The sequence below is a fragment of the Rhinopithecus bieti genome, unplaced genomic scaffold, assembly GCF_001698545.2.
Source record: "Rhinopithecus bieti isolate Rb0 unplaced genomic scaffold, ASM169854v2 scaffold_32422, whole genome shotgun sequence".
Classification (NCBI taxonomy): Eukaryota; Metazoa; Chordata; class Mammalia; order Primates; family Cercopithecidae; genus Rhinopithecus; species Rhinopithecus bieti.
In genome coordinates this window covers 771,611-798,001 of record NW_016814631.1, presented here as the reverse complement: position 1 = coordinate 798,001, position 26,391 = coordinate 771,611, and the positions used below count along the sequence as shown (strand labels likewise).

At 40.3% G+C, this 26,391-nt stretch overlaps 1 protein-coding gene and 1 pseudogene across 1 annotated transcript in view; one reads left to right on the top strand and one right to left on the bottom strand.

Annotated features, from left to right (window-relative positions):
* Window positions 1-26,391, bottom strand: part of FAT3 (FAT atypical cadherin 3) — a 725,482-nt gene that overhangs the window by 594,999 nt on the left and 104,092 nt on the right. The window lies entirely within an intron of this gene.
* On the top strand, window positions 4,342-4,805 carry LOC108515025 (NADH dehydrogenase [ubiquinone] 1 beta subcomplex subunit 11, mitochondrial pseudogene; annotated as a pseudogene).

Sequence of the window (26,391 nt, the reverse complement as noted above, 5' to 3'; positions counted from 1 at the left end):
TGGGTTCACACCATTCTCCTGTCTCAGCCTCCAGAGTAGCTGGGACTACAGGCGCCTGCCACCATGCCTGGCTAATTTTTTGTATTTTTAGTGGAGACAGGGTTTCACTGTGTTAGCCAGGATGGTCTCAATCTCCTGACCTTGTGATCCACCCGTCTTGGCCTCTGAAAGTGCTTGAATTACAGGCATGAGCCACCGCGTCTGGCCCCTGGCTTCTTGTTTGGCTTATCTCAAACCACTCTGCTTTCCAGCGACACTGGCCTTTTTTTGATCCTAGCCGAACACTTCCCACTTCAGGAGCTTTGCACGTTTCCCAAGTTCAACTGGCTTTCTCTTTCCTGATTTCCCATCATGAAAACATGCACAGAGTCACTGCAGCTTCCATATTCTTCAGGGCAGATTTATGTGATCTCCAAGATTACGTATGGCCCCTGTTATGTGTCCTCAGAGCACATAGAACATTTCATTTCATTTGCAACACTTACTATTATTCTAAATATATTTTAGTAAGACTATTTGACTAATATCTGTTACTCCAACTTGACTATAAACTGAATGAAGAAAGGCACTTTCTCTTTGGACATCAGTTACCCCACACAAAACATACATACTACTGGACACATAGTAGGTGTTCAATAAATATTTGTTGTTTAATGAACTACAAATGTGTTATGAAACTCCAAGAAAATATAGGATTAGATCAGTGTTTTCCCAGAGTAAGGGGCAATTTTGACCCCCATGGGACATTTGGCAATCTTTACAGACATTTTTGTTATCACAATGAGAAGGATGCTGCTGGTATCTAGTGGGTATAGGCCAGAGATGCTACTAAATGTCCTACCTAGGACAGCCCCCGAAACACAGAACTTACAGGCCTAATATGTCAATATTATTGAGGTTGAGAAACCCTAGATTAGCGGAACTAATTCAACTATAGTGGGAAGGGTAGAGCCAATGATATATTAATAGAAAAAAGCAATTCCCAAGAGGAATTTTTTCATAGCTGAGGCACTGCATAGAGTTCCTCTGTTGCCATTGAGAGGTTCTGGGGATCATGCTCCAGGCAAGGTCAGCTCTGCATGTCTGAGGTTAGAAATTGGGTTCCCTTCTACTGGAGCTGGGATGACTTCCATCCCTACAATGTAAACCTGACTGGGTTCTGAGGTCTCCACCCACAACAGAGAATTAAGGATCCATCACCTCTTGGTGGTAGAACCAAGATTTCTTCAGGAAGTATTCTCATGTAGCAAGGCCATTAGTCACCTTGAGAGCTAGAATCCCCGTTTGTTCCCAAGGACTAATGTTCTCCAGTTTTTGGCCAACCTGACTTGTATCTCACTCTTTACAGAAGCATTTAATCTGCCAACAAAATTAAGACCCCAGAAGATTAATATTCTCAGGTCAACACAGGGCCACCCCTCCAGAGGCTCGCATAATTTTCTCTGCATGACTACCAAGACCACAGCCTCCCAGGCCTTCAAGTGGCCTCACTTTTTCATGACTTTGAGGAAATCATTTTACTCTGCAGCATGGTTTACGAGGCAGTGGCTGTCAAATCCTGCCCTGCATTGTGAAACCAAGTATAATTCCCATAATTCTACCCCAAGCTACAATAACCTAAACAGATTTTAAATGCTTCTCCTTAATATCAACAGCTTCTGCAAAGGAAATAGGATCATTGCTTTGACAAGCCTTAAACTAAGAAGCCTCATTCTATGTACGTAAGTAGATAGTTTTCTTCTAGTCTACCCCTGAGTATATGTAGTTTAAAACCAAGTATACACATTGCCACTAATTATGTATTACAAATAAATAGTTTACACAGCATATGTAAACTGTGAAACGGGGAAAACAGCAATTTTGAGCATCCACAGCAGATGTTTAGGGCAGCTGTACAGGGAAGCTGACAAGAATTTAGATGAAATTTATTTTAATGTCCCACAAGAGTCAGGGAAAGTTTGTTTAACCTTTACCAAACTATTCCACCCAAGGAGTTCAGATCTGACTTTTCTTTTAGAATAGATTTCTATTGTTGTGTTTAACATGCCTTTCCTATTTCCCTGTTTAAAAAAAAAAATCTAGAGAAAATGCTCTAGTGATTTGACCATTATGAACAAATGTCATTCAGCCACCACAAATGTAAACCCAGAAATGTGCTTTTCAATGCCCATGTTTTGGCAGCAAATGTTATAAGAGTAAATGATATTAATAAAGAATTTAGCAACAGAAAATTATGTACAATAAGTACTTCGAGGTTTGAACTTGAATAATCCAATAGACTATACTATTGTTTTCAAGAACTATTTTCCGTCAGGAGTGGTGGCTAACGCCTGTAATCCAGCACTTTGGGAGGCCGAGGCAAGTGGATCACCATCACCTGAGGTCAGGAGTTTGAGACCCACCTGGCCAACATGATGAAACCCCGTCTCTACTAAAATACAAAATTAGCCGGGCATGGTGGCAGGTGGCTGTAATCCCAGTTACTCAGGAGGCTGAGGCAGGAGGATGGTTTGAACTCAGGAGGTGGAGGTTGCAGTGAGCTGATATCCCACCACTGCCCTCCAGCCTGGGCAATGAGAGGGAAACTCCATCTCAAAANCAGAAATGTGCTTTTCAATGCCCATGTTTTGGCAGCAAATGTTATAAGAGTAAATGATATTAATAAAGAATTTAGCAACAGAAAATTATGTACAATAAGTACTTCGAGGTTTGAACTTGAATAATCCAATAGACTATACTATTGTTTTCAAGAACTATTTTCCGTCAGGAGTGGTGGCTAACGCCTGTAATCCAGCACTTTGGGAGGCCGAGGCAAGTGGATCACCATCACCTGAGGTCAGGAGTTTGAGACCCACCTGGCCAACATGATGAAACCCCGTCTCTACTAAAAATACAAAAATTAGCCGGGCATGGTGGCAGGTGGCTGTAATCCCAGTTACTCAGGAGGCTGAGGCAGGAGGATGGTTTGAACTCAGGAGGTGGAGGTTGCAGTGAGCTGATATCCCACCACTGCCCTCCAGCCTGGGCAATGAGAGGGAAACTCCATCTCAAAAAAAAAAAAAACAAAAACAAAACAAAAAAAAACTATTTTCCAGATCAAAAGAAAATGTTAGCTCCCAGCCTTATGTGGCTTAACAATACCATCCTTCCATTACTTTTACGTTTTGGGAGAAAGAACAAACGATAAAACTGGCAAAAAGTTACTTAGACTAAATGTCTTGAACCAGAAATTTGGGCATCAACTACTCTGCCTCACACATATTTTTGCAAGATCAAGTACCAGGCATTCAAGAAATTTGTTGAATTGGGAAACAGTAGCAAACAGCTAACACAGAATAAGCTCTTAGCAGGTTGCCAGATCTTACACATCATTTCTATGTTATCTAAGCTAACTTAAAGGTTTGTGTTTCTAGAGTCAAGGATGTTAAGAGGCAGGAACTTCAGGGGCTATTTAGAGCAGCAGCCCTACCAGGGAAGAAAAACAATGCTTCTGAGGGCTGAGTATATGTCACACAGGCTGGCGGATGGCTACGATAAAATGAGGTCCCAAGCCCCGGACCAAAAGTAAGTGGTTATAATACTATTATATTTTAAAAGGGTTTGTATGGAAGACCAAAGAACATGCTTTTTTGCCATCCTCTCACAGAATCTTAGATGAAAGTCATATAGTCTACAGCTCTACTTCTCCTACTTCAGTTTACTTGGATTCAACATTTCACTACCAGATCAACAAGAATAATTATCTGATAGCTTAAGATTATTTGATTGTGTTAATCATATACCTTCTGGTTATTTGGTTTTATAAAAAATGGCCAAAAAAATCAGTTCTGTTCTAGGCAATCATAATATTGATCTCTCCACTAAGTAAACATGACGCAGATAAATTATTTGTGTAATTTTGACCTTTAAAGTTCATGTAAAGGTATCAAATCTTTATCATCTGTATTATAAAATCCACATAGAGGCTGGGCGCAGTGGCTCACGTCTGTAAATCCCAGCACTTTGGGAGGCCAAGGTGGGCGGATCACGAGGTCAGGAGATCAAGACCATCCTGGCTAACACGGTGAAACCTCGTCTCTACTAAAAAAATACAAAAAATTAGCGGAGCGTGGTGGCGGGCACCTGCAGTCCCAGCTACACGGGAGGCAAAGGCAGGAGAATGGCATGAACCCGGGATGTGGAGCTTGCAGTGAACCTGGGACGTGGTGGCGGAGATGCGCCACCGCAATCCAGCCTAGGAGACAGAGCGAGACTCTATCTCAAAAAAATAAAAATAAATAAAAATTTAAAAAAATCCACATAGAGTCTATAGGAGTTGGAGACCCTGCAGGACTATCTGTCATGGCAGCTGGGCTATTAAGTTTGAGCACTCTCGGTCTTTTGGAGGCAGCGGCGACGCAAAGGCTCCTGGCCACCCACGTCCGTTGGGAATCCAGCTTCTCCAGGACTGTGGTCGCCTGTCTGCTGTGGCGTGAAAGCAGCCCTCCGAACTTACCATACACTGGCAGGAGGACCCAGATCCCGAGGTCTAAAACTTCTATGAGAAGAACCCAGACTCCCATTGTTACGACAAGGACCCCGTTTTGGACATCTGGAACATGCGAGTTGTCTTCTTCTTTGGCGTCTCCACTGTCCTGGTCCTTGGCAGCACCTTTGTGGTCTATCTGCCTGATTACAGGATGCCAGACTGGGCCCATCATGGAGCTGAGATGCTTGTGAAATACCAAGAGGCCAATGGCCTTCCCATCATGGAATGCAACTGCTTCCACCCCAGCAAGATCCAGCTGCCAGAGGATGAGAACTGACCAGTTGCTGAGTGGAGCTCAAGAAGCACCACCTTCCCCACCCCTTGCCTGCCATTCTGACCTAATTAAAGGGGCTGAAAGTCTGAAAAAAAAAATCCATAGGCGTCAATGCATACCAATCTGATGTTTTTGAAACTTTGTACTTTGTTGTGTCTGTTTGATTTTGGGATTGATTTTGGAAAGACTGTCCTACTATATCTTGTTCTTCCTTCTCCACTGATTCCATTTTAATTTTATTTTCAATTTCCTTTTATAACATGTTCATAATTTATGTGACATACTGTGTCCCCTTGATTCTAGACTAGGGTCACCTCAAAACCACTAACCTATAACTGCAAAAAACAATGTGCATATACTTAACATTACTGAACTGTACATTTAAAAATGGCTAAGATGGTCAATATTACATGTTTCTTTTTTTAAACAATTCAAAATTATATATAAATATATATACACACACACACATATATAGATGCGTGTGTATATATATATATTTCTAAATAAGCCTTCTCTAGGGATGGTACTTTTAAGGTTTTTTATATAAGGTGCAGAACACCTGAGCTTTACGGCAGAGCCACAATATTTTTGGAATGAGAGTGGGAGGTAGTAGTTATTGACTGCATAATTTCACACAATTACCTCACTTAAACCCAAGGACATACACAATAATTATAATACATCACCTTCTGTCCATCATCTGATCAACTGCAAAACTCTTGCCTGTCAAGAAAGCCACTTAACCTAAATAACAAGTCAAAGAGTGAAACCTTCAATTTGAAATCATTTGGGAATTTTGAATACATTTGGTGTCTAAGTCAGGAGGGAAAGACAGGTGGGGATAATTTTTCCTTTTCTTTCTTTTCTTTTCTTTTCTTTTTTTTTTTTTTTAACAAAAACAAGCGTTTAGGTTTCTCATGTAGACCAACAGAAGATAGATCTAACACATAAGATGGGGACAAATGGACTACAGGTAACTCCCAAAGATGCTCAGAATGAACAGAGGACAGAGATGGTTTCATGTCTAACGTTGCTGCTGCGGCATCATCAGACATCGCGGCGACATCATCAGACATCGCGGCGACATCATCAGACATTTAATGTAGTAAGCATTTCTCCTTTGTAATATATGCAGAGCTCATCAAGATTCTGGTGACACCAGTCCCTTCTGGATAAGAATTTCCACGGGTCTAATCAGTGGTGAACACGCAGGGCAGTCCCTCCAGCCTGACATTCCCTCACGTAAGCCTAATTTAATTGTGGCCAATTCTTATCTGAGTCAGCTCTTCACCCATAGAAGACAGAAACTCTGAACAGGTTTCACACATGCTGGCCTAGGGCTGTTTCGACTGACATCTTCCATAATTGAGGCAGCTATCTTTTCTCCTTCAGGTAATGTTTCCACATTCTACCAGGGAAAGAATGATAAGCTAGATATGAATGAAAGGCATTATTTGCAAGTGGGGTGTGCCCTTCTAACTCATGGGCAGAATCACTTCTTTATTGACAGCATTTTCTGGAATCCCACTATAGATGATTAAAATTAAAAAGAAAGAAGAAAAACCTTAGGCAATAGATCAGCTTTTTTGTAGAAGGTATAAAATGGATCCTGATAAAAGTGGAACCTGTCAAAAGTCATAAGGCATAATTTCATTACATTTTAATTTTGTTAAAACTAAAAATGCATTACTCTTACTTTTAAAGATCTACCAAATGGAATGATGTTACTCTCCTTTTTTTATTGAGACAGGGTCTCAGTCTTTCACCCAGGCTGGAGTGCAATGGTGCAATCATGGATGGCTGCAGCCTTGACCTCCCAGGCTCAAGGGATCCTCCCACCTCTGCCTCCTGAGTAGCTGGGACCACAAGTGCATGTCACCACACCTGGATAATTTTCATGTTTTTAGTAGACACAGGGTTTTGCCATGTTGCCCAGGCTGATCTCAAACTCCTGGGCTCAAGCAATCCACCTGCCTCAGCCTCTGAAAGTGCTGGGATTACAGGGTGAGCCACCACACCTGGCCTCCCTCTTTAAGTCATTACTCTCCCTTCTTCATGATCTCACTTTAAATGACAAGACATGGCAAAATACTTGAATACTGGTCAACTACATTGCTTACCAATTCAATTTTCACCCTCAATTTTCTCACCAACTGTAATCTATTTAAACTGAGGAGTAAATGCGAAAGTTTTTCTCCCTTTTAGCTTTTATTGGGGAGAGGGGGAATCAAGGAAGAACCATGATTAAAGAGATGTTTTAGGTAGAGTATAAATGCTTTGTGGCTCCTGTGTATGAGATATAACTGAGGAGAGTACCAAACATCCTGCCCTTCCTTCAAAAATGCCTTGCTACTGTTTTCATGGAGAAAAAAAAATACTTTTAAGGTAAGATGTAGATTTATGAGGCAGAAGTAGAGAGAATGATAATTTGAACATAATTAGAGTTTATAAAAAACTTTCATGATTTTCTAGTTTTGATGAAGGCTAGAATCTGGAGAATTTTGATTATGTTACGGGACTTACAGCTTTAAATTCTCCACCAAATAAGGGGATTTTGAGAGAAAACACACTTGTATATAGAGAAGAGAAGAAGGCAAGGTGCAGAGAGACAGCTGGATGGACACTGATGACTTACTACACCATCCTCTTGGTCCCAGGTCCCAGGGCCAGCTGCTGCGTTACTTGAATCCTTGACTCTCTTATACTAGAATTTCAGTGATTCCAGGGTAAGTCAGAGAATTAAATTACTAATATGACTTAAGGAGAATCTGAAACACACAGGAATCACTATTATAATAAATATTTGTAACTTTACAAAGGATCAGACCAATGGTGCTGAAGCCCAAATACCATTAACACGATTCCACACGTGGAATCACAAAGGAGCTGAATGACCTAAGACAGCTGTTTGACCTCTTCATTCCTCCCCAGTTATTTGGGTAGGACTTATAAGTATCTGGCCTTCTGTTCTGCTGATTTTCAGCTTGGTTTCCAGTTTTTATACATACAAATATGGTGCTTGGGTTCTTAGCATGACCTTGGAGCCATCAATTATCTAAAATTTCTACTTTTTAATGCTGAGATCACTTAAACCCCACTGTTAAGTACACTGGTCCTGCAACTCAGTTTAATTCAGCCAACATTTATGAAATACCTAGCAGAGATCAACTTCAAGGAAATTAAGGGAGGGAAAATACTAATATAACACGGCAAATACTATAAAGCAAGGAAACGAAGGGCTGTGAGGACACAAAGCGGGGACTAACTGCTGTGTAGGAGCAAGAAAATGGAGGAACTCTATGGAATAGAAGGCAATAAATAGTATCTTACTAAGTGCCTACCAAGTGCCAGATATTGCGATCATGTATGCCTTAAATACATTATTTTATTTTATCCTCACAATAACCTCAGTGGGTATCATTATCTCCATTTTACAGATGGTAAAACTGAGGTTTGAGGGTGCCCAAGGGAGAGAATACAGTCATGGGTTTGAGTTTCTGTTTCTGGTTGGGCCAGTAAAGCCCCTTCTTCAGCCCTCTTTTCTGCTTATCACTAAAGACAGAAACCAAAAACCATGTCTTCAAGCTGCTAAAAGCCTAAAACAAAACAAAACACAGTAACAACAACAACAACAACAAATTAAGGCAGGTTGGACAAGCTTGGGTAATTAAGGTATTTGGCTTATGTTCCCATTCATATGTGGTAGAGCTATAATTCCAACTTCAGTGCATTTCATTCCAATGCCTAGGCTCTTACCTACCATGTTATTATGCTCTCATCTGAGGTGGATCACAGAAGACAGAAACAATTCTAATGATTAACTGGAATCTTTTTGGCCCAAAATCCAGAGGGAGCAGCGGAAGTGAAAACACAGATGTGGGAAAGTGCAAGAACTGTCTAAGAAAGAATCAGTGACCCAGTTTAGTTCAACTGAAGGAAGCTCATACACAGGGTGAACAAAGCTTAAGCCCTAAATGTCAAAATGAAGACCATGAACTTTAATCTTGGGCACTTCAGGAGCCCCCTCCCTGCCTGATTTTCCTTTAATGATCAGGTTAGCACCATGATGGAAGAGCTGCTTCAGGAAAATGATGGCTCTTGTAGCTAACATGTGTGAGATATAATTGAGGGGAGTAGAGAGATAAGAAGCAGAAGGGTTTGATAAAGAACCCCAAACTGAAAAAGAAAACAGCATGGCCCTTTAGTCAAGTTAATTTATCCCAGCTTTAGTACTTTCTACATGTATTATTGTTTAATGTATTATTTTTCCACTTATAAATCCCAATGATTACATGCAAAAACAATTTTTTGTCAGCAAATTTTCTAAATGAGTGGGTCTCAAGAATATAGACCAGAAAATTCCATTTGAAAATCAAGAAAATCTGAGTTCCAATTCAGTTTTTCATTTACTTTAGACTACATTGTGTTAGGACATTCACAGAGCCAAAGACAAGAAGGTTAGTACCTCAGTTCTGGAGTATCTAAGTCCATGATGAATGAAAAGAAGTTGGCCGGGCGCGGTGGCTCAAGCCTGTAATCCCAGCACTTTGGGAGGCCGAGACGGGCGGATCACAAGGTCAGGAGATCGAGACCATCCTGGCTAACATGGTGAAACCCCGTCTCTACTAAAATACAAAAAAAAAAAAACTAGCCGGGCGAGGTGGCGGCGCCTGTAGTCCCAGCTACTCGGGAGGCTGAGGCAGGAGAATGGCGTGAACCCGGGAGGTGGAGCTTGCAGTGAGCTGAGATCTGGCCACTGCACTCCAGCCTGGGTGACAGAGTGAGACTCTGTCTCAAAAAAAAAAAAAAAAAAAAAATAAAAAAATGGTTTTTTAGTCCCTTTTTAAGAAAGAAGGTCAGCTGCTTCCAAAACACCCATGACAGACACTTTAATAAGAAGGGGTTTACTGCCAAACTAACACTCCACACCTGCCCTGAGGGGCTATGTTTAGTGCTATTTTACCATTATCTGCATTTCATGTGCTTCTGCCACAAGCGTTTATTTTGTTAAACAAACTATAATATATGACCTGCCTGAAGAGAAAATATTTATTCAGATCAGAAAAGGACTTTTAATACCTCAGAGAGGTTTTCATGAAACTCTCATTTAGGAAAAAAAAAAAGAAGAAGAAGAAATAAAACATACCTTATATGCACTGCATTTCATTATCTATTCAACCACAGATAATACTTAACTGTGCAATAGCAGTGCTAAATCATGTTAAATTATTCTTGATCTACCACATTTTAAAGATAGGCTGAAACTTATCTCAAACAGCCCTCCTAATTATATATTTTATCTGACATGATAAAGTATTTCATTACAGGTTTTGTTTTCTTAACATTCAAACAACTGTGTATAGCATTCAATAACATCTGAAAAGCTGTAAATGTATGTTTCTTTCTCTCTCTCTCTCTGTCTCTCTCTCTCAAGCGCACACACACACACACATACACACCCTTTACTCCTGTCAATTTCCCTAACAAGAAATCCCTTCCTTTACTCCATTATCATAATTTGCAAACTAAAGTCAATGGGAACTCATTAAAATACTTCACATTATTCAATATTTGTTGTGTTTATCAGATATTTAAAGCCTTTCCTTCCAAAGTGCTAATATTCTAAAAAAGAAAACAATTACACATTTTGAAAGGCATAATAGCAACATTCAAATGAATATTTACCCAAATAAATAATAATAAAGCAATAAAGTACTCCATTTATTTGCATATTTTTGTCTATCACCCAACACAATGCCCTTAAAGTTAATTAAAAACTCAAAACCCATGCGATACAGCTGAAGGAACTACACTCAGAACATGAAGATCTGAGTTGTACTTCTGCTTGTCTTGGGACCCTGGGCAAAACACTTAAACTCTCTGACCTTGTGCCACCTCCTCAACCTCACAGAGCTATTTATAAAATCATGTTCCTGAAAGCATCCTGAAATTTAACGGATAAACTATCTTTCATTGTACCGCTGAAGAAGCCAAGGACAAGACAATGAAAATGTCTTGCTCAGAGTTAAAAGGCAGAGGGCAACAGATAGCTCTGCTAGATTCTCCAACAGGCAGACAAATTGTTAGGACATGAATAAAGCAGAGAGGGGGACAGGGCAGCTTCCATGGATTAATGCCAAATTCTGCAATCATAAAATCTAGAAACACACTATTTTAATTTCAACATACATGGAGTTTTGTAATATTTCAAAGAGGTCTCATTTTATTTTGACTTACATAGATGGGCACATCATCATCTTTCGACGTTTACTGCATCTTAAGGTCTTAAATGGTCTCTAAGAAGGGAATGTTTTTCCTTCAGTTCTCTTTCCACTACATTTCAACTGTTTTTGTGTTTGTCTGTTAGCTTTCTTCTCATGCTAAGTGTTGCAACCTTCACTTTAAAAATGCAAAGTCATGCTAACATGGTGAAACCCCGTCTCTACTAAAAAATACAAAAAAAAAAACTAGCCGGGCGACGTGGCGGGCGCCTGTAGTCCCAGCTACTCGGGAGGCTGAGGCAGGAGAATGGCCTAAACCCAGGAGGCGGAGCTTGCAGTGAGCTGAGATCCGGCCACTGCACTCCAGCCTGGGCGGCAGAGCGAGACTCCGTCTCAAAAAAAAAAAAAAAAAAAAAAAAAAAAAAAAAAAAAAATGCAAAGTCATTTTAATGTTTGACTTTAAAAGCTTACCTGATTTCTAATGACTGTGACAAACACGTTCAAATAAAGCTGGAGCGTATTAAGTACAGGTCAAATCTTTCTCTAGTATCACCCTGTGTGCAAGCTTCATTCTTCCCCGACAGTTTCTTACTGCAGAAACTGTCAAGGTTTCTGACTCATTGATTGGTAAGGCAAGCTCCCAATGGCTTGGAAAAAGCTAACAAGCTAGAACTGGAGAGAGGGATTTTGTTGCTTTTTTGTTTGTTTTGGTTTTGGGAAATTTTTTGGCACTCAGCAACAGCTTCTCCTTTGCAACCTGTTCAGAACTCCTTGCATGAAGCTCCCAGGCTATCACAAAAGAGCTGGTGCTTGTGCAACCATTAAACTCTGTTTACTGTCTGAGACAAGAAACAAAGAAAGATAGGTGCCCAGCAACAGAAGCGTAGCAGGAAGAATTTAGGTTGGCCCCCAACTTTCAGAAGCTGAGGTTAAAACAAGTTAGCTAACAGGGGCAGTTTTCTTTCAGCAACTCCTTGAACCCTCAGGACTCAGCAGACTTGAGGTTTTAACAACTTGTATGGATGTATGAATGTGGAAAGGAGAATGACTAGTACCTCCTCAGGAACTGCCTGCCAAGATCTCCTTACTTTTGAGTTCTCCAAGGCTCAGTTTTTGGAAATGTGAGCTCTGGAGAAAATTCAGAAGTCACAGGCCCTTGTGGCAGGTAGGTGACAATGCGGACTCAAGGCACAAGTCTGAAAGCGCAAATGCCTGCCTCTATCCTGCCCCTCATCTACCCAAAATGAGGAGTGGGGAGACTTTTTTTTTTTTTTTTTTTGAGACGGAGTCTTGCTCTGTCGCCCAGGCTGGAGTGCAGTGGCCGGATCTCAGCTCACTGCAAGCTCCGCCTCCCGGGTTCACGCCATTCTCCTGCCTCAGCCTCTGGAGTAGGTGGGACTACAGGCGCCCGCCACCTCGCCCGGCTAGTTTTTTTGTATTTTTTTAGTAGAGACGGGGTTTCACCGTGTTAGCCAGGATGGTCTCGATCTCCTGACCTCGTGATCCTCCCGTCTCGGCCTCCCAAAGTGCTGGGATTACAGGCTTGAGCCACCGCGCCCGGCGAGACTTTTTGATATCCAGTCTGGAATTCCAGTATTTTAATTTCAGCAGGTGCCGAAGAAACACAGAAGCTCTTTGAGATTCTAGCAGAGACATTTATACCCCAACTCTACGTACTGCAGTTAAATTTGGAGAACAGTTCAGTTCTCCGTGATGAGCAGCAAGTCTCTGCTTAGTGTTTTCTCCGTGCACAGCACCTTGTTAGCTGGACACGGGATAAACAGTGGCAATGTCACGTTTGCCCTAGAAAACTTAACTCACCACACCACCCTTTACCATATGAAAAATGCAATTCAAATTTCTCTTCTCATGTCATATTTCTTTAAAATGTATTTACAATGCCAAATGCTTCAGGGTACAATGAGTCAAGGTAAAAATTTTACTCCTCTCAGAAAAACTTGACCTATATCAGAAAGAAATCCAAAAAAGGTTGCCAATCATTTACAGCACTAATATGTTTTAAAATCTCTGCCATCTGTACAAGACTTTCCAAATTAGTCAGGTAATTTTAAAATGTACTACCTAGCTTTGTCTTCACTGCAACTCCTTAAAGTGGGCATTATTCCTCATTTTTACAGATGGGGAAGCTGAAGCTCAAAGAGGTTAAGACTTGGGCAAATCAAGCAGCTCATACGGTCCCAGAGCAAGGACTCAGACAGCACAGGTTTCTGGTTCACAGTGGCCTCCATTACTACAGACACCAAACAAAATTACTTCAGCTATACTTCAAGACAGAGAAGGCAAGCATTAATACTGAAGAGGTTTGTTCCTCTTCAGCAGATTTTAGTTTAAGTTATAATTGGTTTCGTGAAAATTTAATCTTGGGAAATTTCTTTTGAGAACATTTTTGAACATCCTTTGTGACATGTCAGGCATTTCTGTGCGGCTGCTCCCCTCTGACAGAGGCATAGCATGGCTCAGGGTCTAGGCTAAGCCCAAGGTTCCCTCAATAATTTCCCCTCTGACCTTTGGGAGGACCATATCCTTCACATCCTGATATCCTTTTCTGTTCCCTTTCATGGATATAAAGTTATTTTCAGTCATCTCAAAATAGGTGAAAAAGATCACAAGTGATTCTTTTCAGCTGCCTTGTAGACAATCATCCTCCTAACCTAAGAATCTAAGATCTGTTTGTTTGTTTTCTAAGAAAGACTTGCTTAGGATGAATTTCTTCTCCATGCATCTTTTCCTGACCTCATTACTTCCACAAGCAATCCTCCAAGCTAAGTATGTATGTGTGTTCCCTAAGTCAGTTTGACACTCATATTATTTGAATACATTTACCACTCATTCTGCTGCTTCCTATTCTGCATTGCCAACACGTGAATCTGCTTACTGGTGGGTTAAATGAAATGTAAATTCCAAAATCCAGCCTTCTTGTGGGGCTTTGCTGCACTCTGACAAACCCCCTTCATCTCAGGATGCTTCTTCTTGTAAGGATCTTCTTGTTCATCAGGGCTGTTGTCTTGCACCATCTACTGAGGAACCAGTTCAAATGACTGACTCATTATCTCTCATGAACCATCACACTCTGGTGAACTGGGCCTGAAACACACCTTGATGAATTTAAAACAGGGGCATGCTCTACTTTACAGCTTCTAAGAGCTTGGGAAAAGTGCTGCAGGGGATGCCTGTGCCAGGTGGATAGTTTGGGTCACCAGTTCCTCCCTGAATGGGTCACCAGATCGGAAAAACATCACCAGGAGTTTACTTGGTTTCCTCACTAAATTTTATATCTTATTTTCTCTCCTAAACTAATTGCTAACTATTGGAACATCACAGCAAAATTAGAAGTCTGCCTGGAGTCACACAAAAATCAGGAATTAATACACTAAAACAAAGAAATAAACACAAGCAAAAAAACCTCTCTGAAAGCACAAGAAAAATATTTGATAATATTTCTATAATCCTGGCAGAGGAGAAGTCTTCCTTAGAGAAGCCATAAAGAAAAAACTAACAGATTTGAATACATATAAAATTAAACGCTCTGAGCAGAAAAACATACTGCAAACAAAATTAAAAGACAAACTAGGAAAAAGCCTTTTCAACATATATAACAAAGAGCTAAAGTCCCTAATAAATAAAGAGCTCTTATTAAATAAAAACTAAGTGGAACACAAATAGCTTAAAAAAATTTAAGACAAGGATAGGAACTACCCCTTCACAGTAGTGTGTCTTCACAAAGAGAAAAAAAAAAAAAATTCTATAAAAAGATGTACATATTCCACATGACTAGGGGAATATAAACTTAATTTACAGCCTACCTGAGGCTGGGTACTTGATAAAGGAAAGAAGTTCATTCGGGTCAGTGTTCTGCAGGCTGTACAAGAAGCATGATGCTGACATCTGTATCAGGTGAGGGCCTCAGGCTGCTTCTACTCACTATGGAAGGGGAAGGGGAGCCGGTGTGTGCAGAGATCACGTGGCAGGAGAGGAAGCAAGAGAGCAAAAGGGGAGGTGCCAAGCTCTTTTTAACAGCCCGCTCTCCTAGAAAAAAACAGAGCAAGCCCTCACGCATCTCGAGGGAGGGCATTAATCTTTTCAAGAGGGATCTGCCCCCATGACCCAAAGGTTTCCTATTAAGACTCACCTCCAACATTAGGATCAAATTTCAACATGAGGTTTGGAGTGGACCATAGCACCCCCACATGTAATACCTAGCAAAAGAGGCAAGCAGAAACTATAGCACCAATTTTTGTATGGTATTGAAAAAAAAAAAGGTCTGGATGATTACATACTCAAAAATAACTCAAAAGAAGAGGGATTAGAATAGTGAAAGATTTTATATTTTATTTCATATTCTTCTTTATTGTTTGAAGGTTTTTAAGCAATTATTTATAATCTGATAATGTAAACAGTCTTTTAAAGCCTCAAAGTCAATGGTGGCCTAGTGCTTTACTCCACTGAACTGTCCTCACTGTCATGTCACCCCACCTCCCTCCCCAGGTGGACAACAGCTGAAGTCACAGTTTAAAATACCTCCACTTCTCTATGCCACACAATTCATCACCTCTGTCTTCACTGAATCCACTTTTTAAATATGGGGAAAGCCGAAAAGGTGGTAATAGATGTTTTATGGCTGCAAACCTGAGGGCACATAGATTTGAATTACATCTAACTTACTGGTCAACTTCTAAAGTCATTATGTACCCTATACACATGGCTTGTGTCTTGAGAGGTGACACTTGTGAAGTGGTAGCTCTTACAGAAGCCAGAGCATTAGATAGGAAGACTTGAGTGCAAGTTCTTTCTCTGTTACTGTCTAGGCAGATAACCCTGAACAATTTCCGATTCACCCCTGAGGCTCAGCTGTAAAATAAAATAAAATACCCAGAGGATATCACTACTTAGTTCATTTGCCTTGTACGATGATTACACAAAACTCAATGATCAACAAGAAGCCTTTTGTGTAGAACAAAAGCATTTCAGTTATTCTTATCTCCTCTACATATTTCACCAACTGGGGTTCCCTTTCAGGAGGACCAGATGTTAAAAATGCAAATATCCCTGAAGTATAGCATCATTTGTCATCCTAGTTTCTACTGCTTTAATCAAATAATCTGGCAACTAGCTAAGTATGATTTTGTGTTCATAGTGGAGGAGTTGACAGGAGTTAGGGAGTTGCATTTGGAAGCAGGAGGGCAAGAGTGAGTGAGGTATGGAAGTCAAAAGCACTTAATATCCAGGCAGAACTGAGAAGAAAAAGGAATGAGAAAGATATTCAAATCTTAAATGGGTGAAGAGCAAGAACAAGACAGGAACTGGGGCCCAGTCAACTCCCAGAGCTGTCTGCAAGACTGAAAATCATAGCCTCCATGGGAACCACCCTGTCCTCTTGTTGGAAAGAGAAAAAGAAAGGTAGACACAAGGACTCATGGAAGTTTCTACCTCTTATCTCTCCATCTTTTTGTAACTGTTTAGACCAACAGCAATAGTCCAAGAATTCCAAGATTACCTTGAAACCGCACTCCAAAGTGAGAATACCACACTTATTTTAGAAGTTAAAGAGGCCAACTAGCCCCCTTGTTTTATTGGTGAAAACTCTCTTGGGTTAAGTGACTTCCTCAGAGTCACTGCCAAATGGCTACTTATTGGCAGACCCAGTGGTTGGGATCCGGAGCTTTCAGCTAGTGAAAGGGTTACTGCTCCTGACTCCCTGTTTTAAACATGTGTGGAGTCAATGATGTCTGAAAATCATTCAAGGGCTACAAGCAATGGGAGAGATACATTTAACACGCTGTCTTATAATTCTGGAGAAAGCCACTGTCTCGACGAGTGATTAAAGAAAACGAATCTTTTAACTTATTTTTACAAGAAAAGAATATGCAGACTAGTAAGTGTTTTTAAAATATTTTAAAGGTTGCCATATACTATATCTCTTGGCTTCTGAATTTTCTGAAATGCTCTGCCCCAAAATAAGAATCCATCAGAGCTTGAGCCCTCCAAGAAACTCCTCATTGTCCTAGTTTTGCAATCACAATATGACCTATTTCTGTTCATTCCCTGCTTCACTCTGCTTGAACTATAAAGAAACTTGAATTCTCTGATTCCATGGCTCTGACTCTTGGCTTTGCAAGTAGAAAAAAATAAAATAAAAGGGAATCTTCTATTCAGTCCAGGTGCCTTTTAATAGGAAGCCTACATAAGTCTTTTCCTTCCACCTTTTCTTTTCAACACAGACAAAAAAGAAAGAAAATTCAGTAACAAGTTGCATGATAAGCAAAAGTAACTCCATGTCTTTTAATAAATATTATTTAAAATGTACGTATACTGCATACAGAATATCTTAAAATTCTGATTATTCCTATTTCCCCTTGAAAAGTGACTGAATGATGGAAAGGAAATTTCAAGTTGCCTCTCAAGCGCAATAGTAGGATAAAAAAGCAGTTACTTTGCACTGAGCCAGTGAATGCTGACTCCAGAAAGCTTCAGTCCCCAGAATAATTCAAGAATTATTATACTTTTACTCAGTAATTTAAATAACAATTGAGTCAATATAGGTCCCTATTTCTAAGTCTTGAGAGTAAATAGCCAATAGAAAATAAGCCTCCAGTTTCTGATGAAGCAGGGATAGAGGCTGGGTTCCTCAAGACTGTACAAGGAGAATACACTAGTGGGCTGTGCCTGGTCCCAGCAGAGTGGGTTAGGAGCAACAGGCTTCATGCTTATATATTTGATGCCCTTTGGTGGAGAGCCAGCCATGGTCAAATAAGGTCCAACATCACATCTACTATATCTACCATCACCTATAACCATCCTGATGGAGGCAATGAAAGGAAGAGATGTTGTCCTAAAGGAAAGGCTGGGCTTTTCGGCAGGTAGATGGCTGGTTGAAATGCTTCCTTCTTTGTCTACTGCATCCAATAAGTAATACAGACATTAAGTGTGTTTCATTCACATGGAAGTAGATTAGAAGGATTAGGATCAACTGTTTCCCTGGTTTTTAATTCCTTTAATTCAGAAGGTAGTGTGCACAAAACCTAGGTTGAAGTCTGCAATATTGTACAGGATTGTTTTTGCCAACACAATATTCATTACCCTGGTATTGCTGAAATAACATCACATTTCTTTAGAGAGCAAATATGTCCAACCCCGTGCCATTTCACTTAAGACAACTCTACGAGGTAGGTTTAATTAGCCACTTTTCACATTTCCGCAGATGGGTAAACTGAGGCTTCAAAGAAAAACTACTTGCTCAGAATCACATAGCTAGTATATGATGGAACCTCCATGGCTCTGGCATTCAGTACTGGTTGTCTGCAATATTATGTTGCCTACTCAAGAATTACTGTGTGTTTTAAACTTTCTTGCCAACACAGATACGGCTTGAGAGCCAGACCATAAGCTAAAAGGGCTTAATAATGCATAAAAGAAATGTACGCATCCCCACAAATAAAGAATAGCCCGGCCAGGTGTGGTGACTCATGCCTGTAATCCCAGCACTTTGGGAGACTGAGGTGGGCAGATCACGAGGTCAAGAAATCAAGACCATCCTGGCCAACATGGTGAAACCCTGTCTCTACTAAAATACAAAATTAGCTGGGCGTGGTGGTGCATGCCTGTAGTCCCAGCTACTCAGGAGGCTGAGGCAGGAGAATCACTTGAACTCAAGAGGCAGAGGTTGAAGTGAGCCGAGATCGCACCACTGCACTCCAGCCTGGCGACAGAGCGAGACTCCATCTCAGAAAAAGAAGAATGGCCCTTAATCTATGTTACTCAAGCTGCTGCAGACATGCCAAAGTCCTGCATTCCAAAAGCACAGGCACAATTTTAGCCACATGTCAAATGAGGGCTAAAGTAAGGAGTTGCCTGTCAGCATGAGAAAACATCTACCTGTAATTAAAACACAGTTTTAAAATGGAGTTAAAGAAAATGAAGAGGAAGAAGACTAAGGTAAAGACAAACAACAACAACAAAAAACTGTTATTGTGTACACCTAGGGAGTCACTGATAATAGGGCCAAGGTTTCTAACTTAATAGCAACTATCAACCTAAGGGCTTTCTACACTTTCTCAGCAAAAATTTCTTTCACGTAGCTCTAGCCAAAGGGAGCAGAATATATTCACTGTTTGTGCTGTAAGGAACCAGAGAAGTGGTGTCTTCAGGTCCCCACCAACTGTTTGGAGCTGTCAAGGCTGGCAGGCAAATCAGAAAGGATCAAGTCAAGCTTGTCATAATTGTACCTTAATGACTTCACATGCTGTATGAGTCTCACCTGCTCCACATGTCAAACAACAATCCCCAGAGAATGTTCAGATTCCAGAGATATCTCCCCAGAGACTTGATATAATTTAACTAGCATGTTTGAAACAGTTTTTAAATGTGATCAGATTAAAGGTTCTGGTTCCTAGAATATCTCTGCTAGAATCCATCCTCAAATTCCTAGTGTCAGTCTTCAGTGAAGTCCTCCGGTGAATATACAGAGTTCCAATTTGCAGAAACTTCAGCAGTAATTGGTCTTTTCATCAGTGTATCTTTAATGATAATGGCCATGAAATAGATTTGATGCCACCATTCATGGACAGGCATATCTCATGTTATTGCACTTCAATTTATTGTACTCTGCAGATTATGTATTTTTTATAAATTGAAGATCTGCAGCAACCCTGCTTTGAGCAAGTCTATAGGCGCCATTTTTCCAACAGCATGTTGTCACTTCATGTCTCTATGTCACATTTCAGTAATACGATATGTCAAATTTTTCATATTTTATCTGTTAGGATGGTCTGTGATCAGTGATCTCCGTTACTACTGTAATTGTCTTGGGGTCCCATGAACCACACCCATATAAGAATGCAAACTTAATTGATAAGTACTGTGTTCTAACTGCTCTACCAATAAGCCGTTCTCATCTCTCTCCCTCTTCTCAGGCCTCTCTATTCCCTGATACATGGCAATATTGCAATTCAGCCAATTAATAACCCTACAATGTCCTCTAAGTGTTCAAGTGAAAGGAAGAGTCACACATCTCTCATTTTAAATCAAAAGCTAGAAACAATTAAGCTTAGCGAGGAAGGCATGTCAAAAGTCAAGACGTGTTCAAAGCTAGGCCTCTTGTCAAAAGCCAAGACATGTTGAAAGCTAGGCCTCTTGCATCAGTTAGCCAAGTTGTGAATGAAAAAAAAAAATTCTTGCAGGAAATCACAGGTGCTACTCTGGTGAACACATGAATGATAAGAAAACAAAACAGCCTTATTGCTGATATGGAAAAGGTTTTAGTGGTCTGAACAGAAGACCAAACCAGCCACAACATTCCCTTAAGCCGAAGCCTAATCCAGAGCAAGGCCCTAACTTTCTTCAATTCTATGGAGGCTGAGAGGGTTGAGGAAGCTGCACAAGAAAAGTCTGAAGCTAGCAGAAGTTGATTCATGAGGTTTAGGAAAAGAAGTCATCTCTATAACATAACAGTGCAAGATGGAGGCAGCAAGTGCTGAAGTAACTGATTTAAAAATCAGTTTCATCTGTAGACAAAACAGCCTTCTATGGAAAGAAGATGCTTTCATAACTAGAAAAAAGTCAATGCCAGACTTCAAAGCTTCAAAAGACAGGCTAACTCTCATTAGGGGCTGATGCAGCTGGTGACTTTAAGCTGAAGCCACTGATCATTCACCGTTCTGAAAGTCTCGGGCCCTTAAGAATTATGGTAAATCTACTCTGCTTGTGCACTGTCAAAAGAACAAAGCCTGGGTGACAGCACATCTGTTTATAGCAGAGTTTACTGAATATTTTAAGCTCATTGTTGAGACCTACTGCTCAGAAGAAAAAAGAAAGAAATAAATAAAAAAGATTCCCTTAAAAGTATTAACTGTGCCAGGTGCGGTGGCTTATGCCTATAATCCCAGTACTTTGGAAGGTCAACGTGGGGGGATCACTTGAACTTAGGAGTTTGAGACCAGCTCGGGCAACATAGAAAGATCCTGTTTCTACAAAAATAAAAATTAAAAAATTAGCCAGGCATGGTGACATGCACTTGTTGTCCCAGCTACTTGGGAGTCTGTGATGGGAGGACTGCTTGAGCCTAGGAGGCAGAGGCTGCAGTGAGCCATGATCATACCATTGCACTCCAGCCTGGATGACAGAGCAAGACCCTGTTTCAAATATATATATATACACACACATAAACACACACACACACACACGTACGCGTGTATATATTACTGCACATTAACAATGTACCTGGTCACTCAAGAGCTCTGATGGACATATACAAGGAGATTAATGCGTTTTCTGCCTGCTAACACAACTTCCACTATGCAGCCCATGGATCAAGCAGTAATTGAAACCTTCAAGTCTTACTATTTAAGAAATTCATTTCAAATGGCTATAGTTGCCATATATAGGGATTCCTCCGATGAATCTGGGCAAAGTAAATGGAAACTTTTTGGGAAAACAAAATCATCATTCTAGAGGTCATTAACATGATTTGTGATCCTTGGGAGGAGGTCAAAATATCAACATTAACAGGAGTTTGGAAAAAGTTAATTGTAAACCTCATGGGTGACTTTAAGGGGCTCAAGACTTCAGAGGAGGAAGTCACTGCAGATGTGGTGGGAATAGCAAGATAACTAGAATCACAAGTGGAACCTGAAGATGTGACTGAGTTGCTGCAATCTCATGATAAAACTTGAACAGGTGAGAAGTTGTTTCTTAAGTATGACCAAATAAAGTGATTTCTTCAGATATAATCTATTCCTGGTGAAGACACTGTGACCTTTGTTGAAACGAGAACCAATTACTTAGGAGTATTCCATAAACTTCGTTAATAAAGCAGCAGCAGAGTTTGAAAGGACTGAGTCCAATTTGGAAAGTTCTGCTGTAGGTAAAATGTTATCAAACAGCATCGCACACTACAGAGGAATCTTCCGTGAAAGGAAGAGTAAATGAGGAAAATTTCATTGCCATCCTCTTTTAAGAAACTGCCTTAGCCACCCCAACCTTCAGAAAACATCACTCTGATTAGTCAGCAGCAGCCATCAGCATCGAGGCAAGACCCTCCACCGGCAGAAACATGGTGACTCACTGAAGGCTCAGATGACCCTTAGCATTTTTTTAGCAATAAAGTATTTTTAAATTAAGGTATGTACATTTGTTAAGGCATAATGCTATTGTATTCTTTATAGGTTACAGTGTAAACCTTACTTTCATATGTACTGGGAAACCAAAAAATTTGCATGATTTGCTTTATTTCTATTTTCACTTCATTGTGATAGTCTGGACCTGAACCCACACTATTTTCAAGGTAGGGCTGTATTGGTATGGTACTTCACTATCTTGCATTCATGTTTTCTTCTTGGACCTTAAGACAAGGCCTACATCTAACCAGAGTCTGATTTTCAGCAATCAAGGTCTTCAATGATGACTATATACACATTTTCAAAGCCCTTTCATACACCTATAATCTCAATGTTCATGGCATTGAGCCTCAGCCACATTCACTTGAGCAATCACCCTGATCTGGTTTATACGCTCTTGAAACAAAATAAGTGAGCAGAGACTCAAATAGGAGTTTACGAAAAACAGTTCACCACAGAGGATATTCCAAAGGAAAAGCAGGTTGCATTTAGATTTAATCTGACACTAATAGCTGTGTCTGGGGTTACCATTAGAGGTTATTATCTCCGCTCAAGATACAGCTGCTCCCCGCTAGGTCTACACAAAACCACAAAGTCAGGATTTAACTGCCCAAGCCCAGCTCTGTAGCTTGCTCTGAAATGCCGCATAACAGTGTTTATGAAGAGAAAGGCAAACCTCTTTGAATGTTTTTCCCATTTTTCTTTCCTTTTTTTTCAGGAAAGTGATCTGTTTTCAGGATCAGTAATTTTTTTTGTCTAATTAGATCATCTTAATTATGCCACTGTAACCCTTCTCAGAATAAATTAATAATCTAGAGTATAAACCTAAAAACAACCAAGAATTCTTCTTATAAATAAGATCCTTCACTCTCTTCTCTCTTTAAGAGTTATCTTATTTCATGCCAACACCTTATCAAATTTACCCTAATTATACAATTTCCTATCTCTAGGAATTTGAGTTTTATATATCCAACAACTTTAAGCATTATTCTCTATGAAAGTGAGAGAACAAAGAAAAGTTTACTATAAATTACATTCAAACTGTGAGGGAATATTAACTGAAAAAAGGAGGAAAATGGTCTAAGGACAATATAAATAAAGTAAGTACCACTTTTTTTTTTTTTTTCAGATGGAGTTTCACTCCATTGTCCAAGCTGGAGTGCAATGGCACAATCTCAGCTCACTGCAACCTCTGCCTCCTGGGTTCAAGTGATTCTCCTGCCTCAGCCTCCCAAGTAGCTGGGATTGCAGGTATGCGCCAGCATGCCCAGCTAATTTTTTTTGTATTTAGTAGAGATGGGGTTTCATATGTTGGTCAGGCTGGTCTCGAACTCCTGACCTCAGGTAATCCACCCACCTTGCCCTCCCAAAGTGCTCAGATTACAGGCGTGAGCTACTGCACCCAGCCATAAGCACCACTTTAAAAATAATAAATAACCATCAATGTGGGTTCAAAAAAATGAATTAGATCCTTAGTGCTATCTTAACCACCACACACAAAATATACATCAACTCAGAGTAAAGTCCCAAACTAGTGAACTTGTTAACTATCAGTGTTTTTTTCTTTAGACCTTCAGTAAAAGAATGCACGGGCCAGCATTTCCAAACTGTTAGTTTCATAAATGTCAATATGCATTTCTTGGATAAAGGATGTTCTACTGTTATGCAAATCAGGGAGGGCTCCTTCCTGCATGTCAATGGTACCTGGGACCAGTGCTGAAATAAACTGACTCTGCCTAAAAGTAACTAAGACTACCTAAAAGTAATCTCCCAAATGTGTTTTATTAGGTTGGTACAAAAGTAATTGCAGTTTTTGCCACTGCTTTGTAAAAACCGCAATTATTTTTGCACCAACCTAATAAATGAAAATCCCCAGTTCTCACCTGCCAGACTTTTGATTCAATGAGTCTCTGGAGCCCAGGACTTTGTGATTATGATGCTAAATTTGGGAACTACTGCAATAACCCATCCTGGAGTGTCACAATGCACACTAGCAAATTAAAGTTTTGGGAGAAGCATACATAAGAAAAACCTGCTTACTTCCTTTACCCAGTGTTTGACAAACTGATTTGACCATAAAAACTCCTTCTGTCTTCCTCATCCCTACTCCTCTCCCATAACTATTCACCTGTTTTCACTGAATACAGTTTGAAAAAACACCAGTATAAGCATTCTCAGAATATCATTTTTATATGTACTTGATTAGAAATGGCAAGAGCATTGCTTATATTTATACTGGGCATTTCATATTCATAGCTCAGTTTTCCTTATCTCCTAAACATGCATCTACAAAACTATATAAGAAAAAATTACTTTTAGAAGCAGATTCCCATAATGCTTCAAATCCTCAACGTTACATGCTCCTTAAGGGTAGGAACTATGTCTCACCCATTTTTCTATCAGCAACACTTTGCACAGGACATAAAATGCATCACTGTTGTTGGAGCTGATGAAAGGAAGATTCACACTATTATACTTACTGAACACACAGAGATTAAAGTAGTTTATAACGACTTTTTAAAACATGAGTTGAAGAAAAAATGGTTTATTGTTGCCTTAAATCTTGGGCAACCAAAAAATGTTTGAATTCTGCCACTTTGTATTTTTCCCATCATTCAGTGTTATCTGTTGAACACATATTGTCCACCGCTTGCCACTTGGACTCATTCAAGAGTATCAACCAATTATATTCCAGTCAACTTGAGCAATGAAAGAAAACCACACACAAACATAGGGGAAGACTTTTGTGATATTTTACCTCTTAATTGTGAAACACACTGATTACTCTAGGGGAAAAGACTCTTGCTTGCCATTTTATTGCTCAGTGCCTTTCACAGAGATGTCCAGTAATCACTTGGGCTTTGTTGTTGTTGTTGTTTAGATTGTGTATGAGTGCATGCATATAAGCAAATGATCAAAGCTCTCCCACAAGAAGGTTCCATGAGGGGAGGATGTTTGTTGTGTTCATTGTACATAGAATAGGCCCCATAAATAGTTGAGAATAAATGAATGAGTGAATTCCATATTCAGCACATGGACTCTCTACTGCACTCAGCACATGCAGTTGCAGAATCCGGCATTCGTGTCACAGGGTCTGCCTGTACCATCTACCAAAACACCCTCCGTGGCCAGTGTCTCAAAGCAAGATTTGTGCCTACCAGTTCTCCCAGTATCTTCCCCAAGCATTAAACTTCAACTTTTTAACGTCTGTGTTAATTCAGGAAAGACCTGTGGATTGGTCAGTAGTATTGAATATATTTAAGAAAAACAATGCTTTTACTCTTATGGGTAATTCAATTCCAAAAAACTATGATTCCTGTATCCTCTGAGCAAAAATATTTATTTCCATAAGCTGGAGTTTTTCTTCAAGGAGTTGATCTCCTAGGAGTGTAGGGAGCAAAAGGGAAATAAGTAATTAGGGCTAAATAATCTGAAAAGGAGGAGGATGCTGGTGCTCAAACCATACATACTTTACAGTACAAATCTCACTGAATTAGAACTCTCCCTATTACCTCTCCCTTCTGAGTATCATTTATTTTCAAAACATACTACCATTGCTAACTCCCAGGACTGTATGAGCTATAAAAATGAGGGAATGCTTTGAAATGACTATGTGAAAAAAGAAATTGGAGGCACAAAAGGCCCTATCTTCTTTTGTCGGGTTCTTTTCCCATAGAAGAGTAAAATCACAACTTTTCCTCTTCTCCAAAGAGTGTGGAAGCTGATTGCTCCCTGATTCACCACTAGGTCACTATCGGATGGGATATCAAGGCTGCTACATCACCTGTCTATTTATCCGTCTACTCCTTTCTAGAAATCCACGCTACGATATGGTGTTTCCTCTACAACATGGAGTTGGAGTCTGCAAAGTACTTTACAAAATACTTTACGAAGTACATTACAAAATATTTTCAGAGTAAAGACATATAATTTCAGAGTAAAGGCATGGCCGGGCGCGGTGGGAGGCTGTAATCCCAGCACTTTGGGAGGCCGAGACGGGCGGATCACAAGGTCAGGAGATCGAGACCATCCTGGCTAACACGGTGAAACCCCGTCTCTACTAAAAAATACAAAAAACTAGCCGGGCGAGGTGGCAGTGGCGGGCGCCTGTAGTCCCAGCTACTCGGGAGGCTGAGGCAGGAGAATGGCGTAAACCCGGGAGGCGGAGCTTGCAGTGAGCTGAGATCCGGCCACTGCACTCCAGCCCGGTCGACAGAGCGAGGCTCCGTCTCAAAA